The following is a 13591-nucleotide window of genomic DNA, read 5'->3' on the forward strand; positions in this document are numbered from 1 at the left end:
TCCTGCAGCACCAGCATCCTATATGGGTGCCAGTTCGAGTCCTGGCTGCTCCATTTCTGATCCAGCTTCCTGTTGATGGCCTGGGAAAGCAGTAGAAAATGGCCCAAGTGCTTGAGCCCCTGCATCCACATGGAAGACCTGGAAGAAGCTCCTGTCTCCTGGATTTGCATCAGCCCAGCATCAGCAGTTGCAGAAATTTGTGGAGTGAACCAGCGGATAGAAGAACTCTCTGTCTCTCCTTCTCCCTATCTATAACTCTGCCTCTCACACAAATAAATAAACCTTAGAAAAAAATTAAAAATTAAAATTAAAACATTATAAAAATTGCATTCACTTTCTAGATAAATAGCAAAAGATAGTATTTTAATAAGAATCTTTTTCCAAATAAAAATGTATGAATGCTTTGAGAATAAAATACAAAAAATTGGGTAGCAGCCTAATCTGACCAAAATACATCTCCCTAAAGCATTCCCATTGTGAAATAACTCACAAACATAAAGAGTATTTACAGAACAAAAATCTAGAACAATAGTAATAGAAGCAAAATACTCTGTTTTTCAGGTTTTTTAGTTTGATGTTAACACAATGAAATATGGCATTTCTATCTGTGTAATACAATAAATATGGAAAGGTATCCAGTATACAAAGAAAACATAAAAATCCCAAACGATGATTACAAAAATGAAAATTGTGTGCCTTTTGTGTTGAGAGTATATGACCATGTTATCTATATACTATAAAAAAAAAAAAAAAAGTGAAACCAACATTTTGGCATGTCAGAGTGCCAGTTCAAATCCGGGCTGCTCTGCTTCCAATCCAGTTCCACGCTTATGTGCCTGGGAAAGCAATGGACGATGGCCCAATTATTTGGTCCCTTGCCTCCCACCTGGGAGACCTGGATGGAATTCTAAGCTCCTGCCTTCAGCCTGGTCCAGCCCTGGCTCTTGTGGCCATTTGAGACGTGAATCTGATAGGACCTCCATCCTTAGTGAGTTGTAATATGAGAATCGACTGCAAATCTTTTTCTCAAACTGTACTCTTTTTTTTTTTTATCTTTTATTTAATGAATATAAATTTCCAAAGTACGACTCATGGGTTACAATGGCTTCCCCCCCGATACCGTCCCTCCCACCAACAACCCTCCCCTTTCCCACTCCCTCTCCCCTTCCATTCACATCAAGATTCATTTTCGATTATCTTAATATACAGAAGATCAGCTTAGTATACCTTAAGTAAGTATTTCAACATCAAACTGTACTCTATATGTAGTGTATGGGGGGATGCAAACTGTTGAAATCTGTGCTCAACATGGAGTTGGTCCTCTGTGTATATAATCAAACTAAAAATGAACCATAATGAAGAAGGGGATGGGAGAAGGAGAGGGAGGTGGGATGGGAGTCAGGGTGGGAGGGTGGGTATGGGAGAAAGAACCAGTATATCCCTGAAGTTGTGCCTATGAAAAAATGCATTCAATAAATAAAAACTCAAAAAAAAAAAAAGAAGTGAATCTGATAATAGAACATCTCTTTCCCACTCTCTTCCCCACCCCTCCCCATCACTCCATTTTTCAAAAAAATAAATTTAAATTTTTTAAGACTTTTAAATAAAATAAAACTGGTTAACAGTATGCCTAATGAAAAGCCAAGACACTGTGGCAAAAGTTGTTCTACATGAAGGATCTCTGTTGAGTGAGACCCCAGCGGAAAGAAGGGGCCATCAAAGAAGGATGCACTTTTCTCTAAAATGAGGAAAGAACTTCCACTTTGCTTGTGGCCTTGTCTAAATACTGATGGAGTTTGTGGATTCAAAAGGCTTCCAAAGCCTAGGCAGCTCATGGCAACGGCCTTGGGTGGGGGCCGGTGCTGTGGGTTAATCCTCTGCCTGAGGCACCAGCATCCCATATGGGTGCTCATTCTAGTCCCAGCTGCTCCTCTTCCAAACCAGCTCTCTCTATGGCCTGGGAAAACAGTAGAAGAAGGCCCAAGTGCTTGGGCCCCTGCACCCACATGGGAGACTGGGAAGAAGCTCCTGGCTCCTGGCTTCAGATTGGCACAGCTCTGGCCGTTGCGGCCATCTGGGAGTGAACCAACAGAAGGAAGACCTTTCTCTCTGTCTCTACCTCTCACGGTCTGTAACTCTACCTCTCAAATAAATAAATAAATAAATTTTTAAAAAAAAAAAGCCTTGAGTGGTCACTGACATCATACATAAGAGTGTCATTGTTACATTAACAACAGGAGTCCCTGTACACTAACTCCCCATGCAGGATCTCTGTCCTCAATGAGTTGTATTATGAGAGTTAACTGTAAAACTAGTTCTCAAACAGTATTTTGTGTGTGTGTGCATGTGTGCACAAATTGGTGAAATCTTCACTTGATATAGAGTTGGCCTTCTGTGTATAAAGTTAATTGAAAATGAATCTTAGTGAAGAATGGGACTGGGAAGGGGAGAGGGAGGAGGAGGAGGAGTGGCAGTGTGGGTGGGACGGTGGGTACGGTGGGAAGAATAATCATATTCCTAAAGTTGTACTTATGAAACTTGTATTCCTTAAAAAATAAATTTAAAAAAGGAAAAAAATAAAAAAATAAACCAGTATGCCTAGATGGAGGTTTGAAAAACAACTAAATAAAATATTTCTCTGTGTCCCATAAAAGACTCATTATATGGGACCCAGTTCTCATTTCTGAATGTTACAAGTTATGCTAAATGCAGCTAACCAAGAGAAAAATACCTAAATAACTCTCAGAAGTAGCATACATAGATATAACATCTTTGTTGAAATCTCAAATCTTACATTATCTAAAGATTTAAATCACCTTTAAAATAGAATGTATTGAAATTTCAAACTCATATTGTGCTTATCTTTTCTGCAAGTGGATGTGTCACTCCTAGTAACACGGTTGTATCTGATGTCACTTATATTAAATAAGAGCATACAGTCATTTTAGGGATTAATAGAAAAACAGACATCTGCGTGGAACATTTCTCTCATTAGATATTATCAAGTTAGCATATTTTTCCTATTTCTGATTTTATTGCAAAATAAAATGAGCTGATTTTTACCCTAAGTCTCTCTGTAATGTATATTGCCAATAATGCAAATACTGTAGTAGCACATCAGAAGAATCTCATTTTCCTCTAAAAACAGCTATAGACATTAGCCTTGAAGAGATCTCATAACGCAATCAAGAATCAAGATACGACTATATCAAACTGCTATACCAGTTACCACTTATACCAGATATTACTTTAAACATTACTTGAAAATTAAAAGTTATCGTTTTGAAAATCCCAGGCAGAATCATATGGGTCACTAGAATGTTATTTGGCCTCTTCCTATTTTAGTGCCAAAATGAACAAGTTAGAAAAAAATCAATTAGTACAAACTGTCCACTAATAACAGACATAACAACTAGCCAAAATGTGTATTCAAAAGGTGATTCACTTTTTTTTTGTCAGAAATTCACATTTAAGGCAGGTAGGAATATAACTTGGTACTTTTTTGTAGGCTACCTGGTAATATATAGCAAGTTCATTCTCTTTGACCAGTAATTCCACTCCAAAGAATGATCCTAGGTAAATAATCAGAAGTGGAAACAGGGGCTGGTATTGTGGAATAACAGGTTGAGCCGCTGCTTGCAATTCCAACACCCCATTTTGGCACCTGCATCCTGCTAATGTGCCTGAGAAAGTAGCAGATGGCCCAAGTACTTGGATGCCTGCACCCACCTGGAAGACAGGAATGAAGCTCTTGTTTCAGTCTGGCCCAGCCCTGGCCATTGTGGCCATTTGGGGAAGTGAGCCAGTATATGGCAGATCTCTTTATCTCTTCCTCTTTCTCTCTGTAACTCTGCATTTCAAATAAATAAAATAATTTTAAAAAATGAAAACAAATCTTTTATGTATAAAGGTGTGCATAGGAAAAGCACCTGGCTCCTGGCTCCTGCCATCGGATCAGTGCGGTGCGCCGGCCGCAGTGCGCCGGCCGCGGCGGCCATTGGAGGGTGAACCAACGGCAAAGGAAGACCTTTCTCTCTGTCTCTCTCTCTCTCTCACTGTCCACTCTGCCTGTCAAAAAAAAAAAAAAAAAAAAGGAGCAGAATAGGAAAAATATCCAAATATCAAAAGAGTTTAGTTTACAAAAACCACATGAAAATAACTAGTGATTACCTTTGGTTACAAGTTATATTTATAGATTTTTTAAAGCTTTTATTTAATGAATGCAAATTTCATAGGTACAACTTTAGGAATATAGTGGTTCTTTCCCCCCATACCCACCCTCCCACCCTGACTCCCATCCCACCTCCTACTCCCTCTCCCATCCCATTCTTCATTAAGATTCATTTTTAATTAACTTTATATATAGAAGACCAACCCTATACTAAGTAAAGATTTCAACAGTTTGCACCCACACACACACACAATGTATAAAGTACTGTTTGAGAAGAAGTTTTGCAGTGAATTCTCATAGTACAACTCATTAAGGACAGAGGTCCTACATGAAGAGTAAGTCCACAGTGACTTCTATTGTTAATTTAACAATTAAAACTCTTATTTATGACGTCAGTGATCACCCGAGGCTATTGACATGAGCTGCCAAGGCTATGGAAGCCTCTTGAGTTCACAAACTCCGTCAGTATTTAGGCAAAGCCATAAGTAAAGTGGAAGTTCTCTCCTCCCTTTAGAGAAAAGTACATCCTTCTTTGATGGCCCCTTCTTTCCACTGGGGTCTCACTCACAGAGATCCTTCATGTAGAACATTTTTACCATACTATCTTGGATTTCCATGCCTGACATGTTCTCATGGGCTTTTAAGCCACATCCAAATGCCTTAAGGGCTGATTCTGAGGTCAGAACATTACTTAAAGTGATTGTCATTCTATGAGTCTGCTGTGTGGACTGCTTCCCATGTTGCGCATTCCCTCCTTTTTAATTCTATCTATTATTATTACCAGGCACTTGATGCTATTTATATGATCTCTTTAACACTTAATCCTATCTATATGTTCACTTTAATGCTTAATATGATCACTTTAACAATTAAGATGGCATTTTTACCACCAATTTTAATGAGATTTGTAGTCCCTTGACAAGTTTTTAAACTGTACCCTTAGAAGTAAATCCATAGGACTGTATGCAGAACTATACAGCTTTACAGTCACAAACTTCCTTCTCTCTCTCTTATTCCCCCTCTTATTTTTTACTGAGATGTATTTTCAATTGACTTTATATACATATGATTAACTCTATGCTAAAGTTGTATCTATGAAAAAATACATTCATCAAATAAAAATTTTTAAAAAATTCAACATATAGTATGAAGAAGAGAAAGGAAAAAAACACAAAACTGTTCCTTGACAGTCAAGATGAGGGCTGTTCAAGTCATTGTTTCTCAAAGTGTCAGTTTCATTTCTACAGCTTTCATTTTAGGAATGCTATTAGTTCTCATAGATCAGGGAAAACATATAGTATTTGTTCCTTTGGGACTGGCTTATTTCACTAAGTATGAAGTGTTCCAGATTGATCCATTTTGTTTTAAATGACCAGATTTCATTTTTTTTACTGTTGTGTAGTATTCCATGACGTACATACCCCATAATTTCTTTATCCAGTCTTTGATGGGCATTTAGATTGATTCCATGTCTTAGCTATTGTGAATTGAGCTGAAATAAACATGGATGTGCAGATAGCTCTTTTGTTTACTGATTTCATTTCCCTTGGGTAAATTCCCAGGAGTGGGATGGCTGGGTCATATGGGAGGTCTATATTCAGATTTTTGAGGTATCTCCATACTGTCTTCTATAGTGGTTTTATCAGTTTACATTCCCACCATAGTGGATTATGATAACTTTTTCCCCACATCCTCTCCAGCATTTGTTTTTTGTTGATTTCTGTATGAGAGCCATTCTAACTGGGGTGATATTCATAGATTTTTATCATACCTATAGGAGCTAATGCTGTTGTTCAAGAATATTTGAATTTTCTACATTGAACTATTATAAACAAAGTTTTTTTGTTAGAAGCCATTTCACTGAGCAACAATCATCCAATATTTCATGTAAACAATGGAGAAAGGACATGGGCATAAGTAGATGACCGTCACCAGTGAGATAACGCTGAAGTGCCACAGATAGTACCCCAGACCTCTGCAAACATCTACAAAAAATCAATCTCACAGAGCATTTCTACTAACTGTATTTCCATTTAAATTGTGTGAATTTACTCAACAAATAGTTGCATGTCTTATTAGGAACTGTTAGTAGAGGAAAAGAGCTTGAAAAAGTCATAGGAACCAGCATTTGTTGGGTAGGTAACAGGCATGATGCTAAACCCTTTCCTATTTCCTCTTATCCTTACAAAACTATAAGGTAGGTATTATTACAAACCCCCCTTTCTCCTTGCTTTTCAGAGGAGGGAACAGAAGCTCTGAGAAATGGGGTAACTTATTTAGGTTCAGAAAGCTAGTACATAGTGATGCTGGAATTTGTGCCCAGATTTTCCATATGCAGAGCCACTAATTACATAAATGAAGGAAATTAATAACTGTAATGATTGAATTATTCAGCCTGCATATGATAGTGGATGTGAAAATATTCCAACAGTAAAGAACTAAATAAATGGGAAGGCAATAACTAATTTACTGATTATCAATAGTTTTTAACAGAACCTAAAGAAAGGCAGATAAAACTAATGTTCCATAAGATAATGATTGAAAAATCTAGAAGTGGATGCAATAATTAAAGTTCTCACTTCAATTCTTAAAATCCAACCTTTAAAAAAATTAAACATTACTTTTTCCTTTAAATTTATGAAGCATTCCGGTGATATCTAGAAATTTATACACACACACATTTATATATCCATGCATGCACAAACACACACATATATACACACACATACATTTATATACCCATACACACACAAAAATCAATGTTTTGGCAAAATCTAAAGACTTATTTATTTGAAAGGCAGAGTGACAGAGAGAATAAGAGATGCAGTAGTTCAAATGGTTGCAATGACCAAGGCTGGGTCAGGTCAAAGCCGGAAGCTGGAATTCCATTCCAGGTCTCCCATTGGGTGACAGGAGCTTTCCCAGGCAAGTTAACAGGCAGCTGGATCACAAGTAGAGCAGCCAGGGTTACAAACAGCACTCTGATATGGGATGCCAGTTTCACAGGTGGTAGCTTCACCTGCAATGGCTTCACCTATGGCACCACAGCAGCAGCCCAAGGATATTATCATTTAAACACGATTTGGCTTCCCAACTCATGCAGATGTTTATACCCTGCTTGATGGATTAAAGGTGGAGATTTCATTTGATTATGATGTCTGGGAGGTGGGCCTAGTTGGATGTCTTTAAGTCACTGGGGGCTTCCCCACAGAAGGTAGTTCTCGCAGCAGGGTAGGTTGTATAAACTAAGTTTGGCCCTGCTGTTCTCTCTCTCTCTCTCTCTCTCTCTCTCTCTCTCTGCTTCCTGGCTGGTAGTATGATCCCCCTCCACCATCCTCCAGCTTCACCAGATGCCTGAACTAGTGAGGCTGGTTCTTGGACTGTGAACCTCCAAATTGTATGTGGAAATAAACTTTCTTCCTAAGTATCTTCCCTCTTAGAGTATCTTCATACTTGGTGTCATGAAAAGTTGACTGACATAAATCTCTTTCATCAATTAAAGCACTACATGACACCAAAGAAGTTAAAAGCTACATACCGATCTAGACAAAATATAGACATACTACACACAGGCTGCATATTTTAAACACACAGTGGAGAGCTAAGGCACTTCCAGAAATAGTTCAGGAGAGGAAAAATAATGGGATATCTCTGTTGCTTTTATTCACTTGTATGTTGCTTTTATTATTACCTCTGTTAACTGAAATTAGATTAATACAATGCTTCACTCAATTGGAATAATACATTTGCAACTTCTGATAGAATTATAGTTTAGCACACATTACAAAGTCGCCATCAGTAAGCTACCTGTACCTATAAAAACATTAACAAGTATCTTATTAGATCTCTTTGGAATGTAGAATTTAGTTTATTAAATATTCCTTTCATTAATTCTCACTTGCTACAACTCAGTAAGATTGTTGCTAAACCTCACATGATAAATAGTCAGATTTCACAGTATTATTTTCAGTACCATTTAATTCTTGTTTCTTAATTTTGAACATACTTACTTTATACAATCCTGCCCCACCAAGCTCACTGTATGTGCCTCATGCCAACTGTAACTAAAGTGCTATAATTCCACACCATTACATTATGCAATAGTCAAGTTTCAGATTTTACACTGTCTGATTACTAAAATCACATTAGCTCACTACTAGTGGTTTAGTCACTGTATCAACTATTGGTATTAAATCTTTAGATGCAATGAAAGTTAACAGTGCTATTTTTATGTTGTGCCAAAAAAAATTCAGTCTGTTTTCCCTTTTTTGATTACAGTTCATTTAAGGGAAAAATGTTGCTGTATGGCTTGACAATGTTTTATGTGTCTTCGGCTGATAGAACACACAAAACGTTTGAATAGGCCCATTTATTTGAGCAGACGTATTAAATAATACTTTAAATGTGAACATGCATGTCATAAATTTTGTAGTCTCTTTAAAGTAGGATAAATCTGCTATTTAAAGTAGTCTTTGTTCAAAGCCATTTTTTTTTCTAACAGTCATAAAGGGACTCTGGTTTGTGCAGCATGAACAATGCCAGCATCATCATTTTAATGTTATCCATATGGGCTTCTAATAATAGATAAGAGTCTACATTTGTATTATATGTCTTAGAGACATTTAAAATCTAGATAAGGAAAAGCTGATTTCATTGGCCCCATAGTTAAAGGAAAGCAGACCCTAATTAAAAGAATTCTGTTCTGAATTAACTAGTTTGACATGTGCTAATTGACAGTTCCTGTGAAATGGTTCTAATTAAAGTCAATATGTCTTTTTCAATTAAAAGGAAATTAAGAATATACTAATATACATTAACAACTTAATCTGCCTTCAATATCCCATACATCAGCTGCTTTTCCCCCTAACGTTATTGGAGAACCATCTGACATGAATCATCTACTGTTTGCTTATGGTATCTCATTATTACTTCACACGAGCACAGCAGTAGTAGATATCCCCTTGAGGAAGAAGATAACCTACCCATGCTTTGATTTTCCAAGCTCCTAACACTTACTTCATTAAATATAAACCTACCTTTTTGAATTTTAAAAAAATGGACATTTCTTAATAAGAATCTTTGCTAACTGAAAATAAAGACAAGTGTTCTCAATTAGTTCATCCCTTTTACTATAGGCCTTAGAGGTAATTACATTCTTCTGGAAGGAAGGCTGGACTATGTTTCAATCATTTAACTTGATTCAAAGAAAAGCTTGATTTGAGCAACACACAACAAGACATCTTTCAAATCATGTCCTGGAAGTCTCAGGTGGGAATACTTTACATTGTATATACAACAGCAAAATAGGAAGTAAAATTAGTTAAATGCCAGCACCAACAGAAGGCTCATCATATTCAATGAAAATGTAGCATTAGAGAAGCTGTTTATAGCAACATAATTAAATATTCAAGTGTACATTATGAAAGCTATGGTGTTAGCAATTTCAGCGCTAGAGAAAGTAATATTAAACTGAAGCATCAATACTAATGTATACAGTATTAACATCACAGGGAGAACCATGAAAAAGATTAAAACTATTTGTTTCTTAGTACACGATTATAATTTAGACATTTTAATTATAATAAAAAGATTTTAAAGAGGTTTTTAAACCATCAAGATACTAAATGTGGCCTTTTCATATGTTATAGTTAATAATTTGATGGGTGCTCTGTCACAACTCTTTTTCCAAAGTTTAAAATTCAATCATAAAAGGAAACTACTTATATAAAGAGCAAATTTTACTTACTTTCACCAAGACTACTGTAGTTGTGTTGAATAGAGATCAACAAAAAAGGTAAACTTTTCCACTTACATTTTTAAAAGACAAAGTTTACTATCACCTGTAGCATCCTGAGGCTGTGTGGGAAAGATGAGGCAGTCAGGCAGTCAGCAGCTAGCCAAGATCTCTCTTGGAAAGCATTTTGCCCCAACACATATTTTATTATTCTTTGCTGAGAAGTTACCAAAAACTTTCATGAAAATCATCTTAAGTGGATCTTTAAAAGCAGCTGAAATTAATGAATTTCAAAAATGAGTAAATGCGTATGAATCCAGTCTCAAAGCACCTCCTTACAATTATAAATATAATCAGACTCAACAGTCAAAACGCAGTGCTATTTATCACCATGTGGAGCCCCTCATTTAATTTCCAATCCTAGTATCTTGCTCCTCAGGCTGGCAAAGACTGGAAATGCTGCAGTAACAGCATGTACTCAGCTTTTTTAAATGGGAAAGAAGCCAATGCAGCAACTTTTCTGCCCAATTAAAGAGCATTGTCTACAGCAGGCCTACACAACATAAGGGCTGCAGACTGCACACAGCCATGAAACAATTGTTCATGACCCACCCACAGATTTGGGAAGCAGGAGCAAGTAGAAAGACAGACAATATGGTAGCCATGTCAGCAACAAGAGATAAGGCTGTTCCACAAACTCCACCTCTCCATTTACATGTTACAATGACACTACCACATATCTAAACTCAGCATGGCAATCAATGTCATCTGTCAATCCTTCCAGCAAAGGCTTTCACTATGGCAATACTGAACTACTACACAAATTTACTGTATGACAGGAACAATATTGAACTGAAACTGGGAAATCCCTATAGCATCCATCCAAGAGCTTTTAATGTTTGAATAGTCAAGTTCAATTTTTGAACACATTTACTGATGACTCTCATGGTCTATATTTTCTTATGGGAACTTATTTTCATCTCTTTATCTTGATCCTGTTGTTCAATTCCCAATAAGTGATTATATCCCTGTTCAAATTAGAATATGTCTACAAAGACACATGTGAGGGAGAGAGGTCATGAATGACAGTGGAATGGGAAGCTCCAGGAGCAGTCCCCCAGCCACAACAATTAAGTCAGCAAGAACTAAAGAATCAACAATGTTAGTTCTCTGAAGCCTAAGGGAACATTTGCAGTATCCAGCTGTGTTCTTGGTAAAGATAGAGATGGATAAATTTTGGTGAATTTCAGTTAAAAACACAGCAGCTACTATCCTTAAGCCCTACAGAAAGAAGCCATGCGAACAACCATCTATATTTCTGGTGTGGTTTGTTGGTGCCAGGGTGGACTACCTCCAAAACCTTTGTTTTTGTGTTTGGATCTGTTTGTCACAGTTTAATGAGGAGGGGGCACAGAGGCTGGCTGTTGGTTCAACCCTGATGAGCAGGCATTAGTTGAAGAAAGTTGAAGAGATAAAACAAACATCTTTAATCTCTTATTGGATTCAGTCATTTAAAGAAGTCTCTGTCAGCTCACTGGCTGGCATGCAGATAACATAGCACAGACTTCAGCAATCACAAATGACAAGAAATATAGTCTTTGTGAAATGATACGGAAAAGTCACTAAACAAATCAACAACTGCAGCCTTCGTCAACAACCACAGAAATACTTGGTGTGAGAGATAGAATCTGATTTCCACAATACCAAATTATACTATTCAAAATTTCAAGTTCTCAATTTAAGAAGAGCAAAATATACAAAGAAACAAGAAAGTATAATCCATTAAGAGGAAAAAAATTGACAGAAATTATTCCTGAGGAAGCCCAGGCATTGAAGTTCCAAGACAATGACTTCGGTCATTTTAAATATGTTAAAGGAGCTAAGGGAAGCCATAGGTAAATAAGTAAAGAAAACAAATTGGGCAAACTATATAAGCAAAAAGGGGATTAAAATTATTTTTTTAAAAGAAGCAAAGTAGAATTCCTGGAACTGAAAAGTACAGGAGATAGTTGAAAAAGTTCACAAAAGCTGATATGAGCAAGCAAAAGAGTTATCAAACTTGTAAATAAGGCAATTATAATTACCCATACTGAGGAACAGAAAGAAAATGTATAAACAAAAATTAACAGAACCTATGAGATGCCATCAGGTATATCAACATACACATTTTGCTTATTAAAGAAGGAAAAGAGAGAAAATGGACAGAAAAAAATTTAAAAAAAAAACATTGTCCAAAATCACCCCATTCTGATGAAAGACATAAATATACACATCTAGGAATCTCAACAAACTCCAAGCAAGATAAACACAAATAGATTCATATTAAGACACATTGTCAAAGTGTAAACTTATATTTTAATTACATTTTTCCATGAACTTTTTGAAACACCTTCATACAAAGTATCCTCAAGAAAAGCAGCTTATTAGTTTTTTTTTTTTTTTTTTTTTGGACAGGCAGAGTGGATAGTGAGAGAGACAGAGAGAAAGGTCTTTTTTTTTTTGACAGGCAGAGTGGACAGTGAGAGAGAGAGACAGAGAGAAAGGTCTTCCTTTGCCGTTGGTTCACCCTCCAATGGCCACCCCGGTCGGCGCGCTGCGGCCGGCGCACCGCGCTGATCCGATGGCAGGAGCCAGGTGCTTCTCCTGGTCTCCCATGGGGTGCAGGCCCCAAGCACCTGGGCCATCCTCCACTGCACTCCCTGGCCACAGCAGAGAGCTGGCCTGGAAGAGGGGCAACCGGGACAGAATCTGGCGCCCCGACCGGGACTAGAACCCGGTGTGCCGGCGCCGCAAGGCGGAGGATTAGCCTAGTGAGCCGCGGCGCCGGCAGCTTATTAGTTCTTATCATAAGTTTTGGAGGTCAAAAAACAATAACAAGGGCTAGCGCTGTGGCACAGAGGATAAGGCCACTGCCTGCAGTGCCGGCATCCTCCCATATGGGTGCCAATTCGAGTCCCAACTGCTCCACTTCTGATCCAGCTCTCTACTATGACCTGGGAAAGTAGTAGAAAATGGCCCAAGTCCTTCTACCCCTGTACCCCCATGGGAGAACTGGAAGAAGCTCCTGGCTCCTGGCTCCTGGCTCCTGGCTCCTGGCTTCAGATCAGCCCAGCTTGGGCTGTTGTAGCCATTTGTAGAGTGAATCAGCAGATAGAAGATCTCTCACTCTCTACCTCTGCCCTCTGTTACTCTTTCAAATAAATAAATCTTTTTTAAAAAAGCAATAAGATGCAATATTTTAAATATGGAAAAATAAGTGAAAATTAGGAATTTAAATCCGGCAAAATGTTACTTCAAAAATGAGGAAGAAATTAAGATATTCCCAGATAAACAAAAGCTAAAGAGGTTCACTGATAGTAGACCTGCTCTACAAAAGGATGTCCTTCAGACAGCTGTGAAATTACACAAAACAGTAACTTAAAGTCATACAAAGAAATAAAACTCACTAGTAAATAAAAACCTAGTGCTAGTGTATTTTTGCCATGTAACTCGTCTTTATATTTTTATATAGAATACATAATCATTATAAGCCTAAGTTAATATTAACACAAAGTATAAAGATGCAATTTATGATAATGGCGTAAAGGAAAAGATGGAATTAGACAAGAGAAGAATCAATGTATGCTACTGAAATCAAGTGGGCACCAATTAAAACTAGAGTTTTAAAAATGTAGAATAATATCCAT

The 13591-nt window shown here is 37.3% G+C and overlaps 1 long non-coding RNA gene across 25 annotated transcripts in view; it reads right to left on the reverse strand.

The window, feature by feature from the left end:
- Window positions 1-13591, reverse strand: part of LOC149122245 (uncharacterized) — a 129109-nt gene that overhangs the window by 27101 nt on the left and 88417 nt on the right. The gene's annotated exons all lie outside the window — the stretch shown is intronic.

The sequence above is a fragment of the Oryctolagus cuniculus genome, chromosome 14 (genome assembly GCF_051225735.1).
Source record: "Oryctolagus cuniculus isolate XC-2025 breed Fujian yellow rabbit chromosome 14, ASM5122573v1, whole genome shotgun sequence".
NCBI classification, from domain to species: Eukaryota; Metazoa; Chordata; class Mammalia; order Lagomorpha; family Leporidae; genus Oryctolagus; species Oryctolagus cuniculus.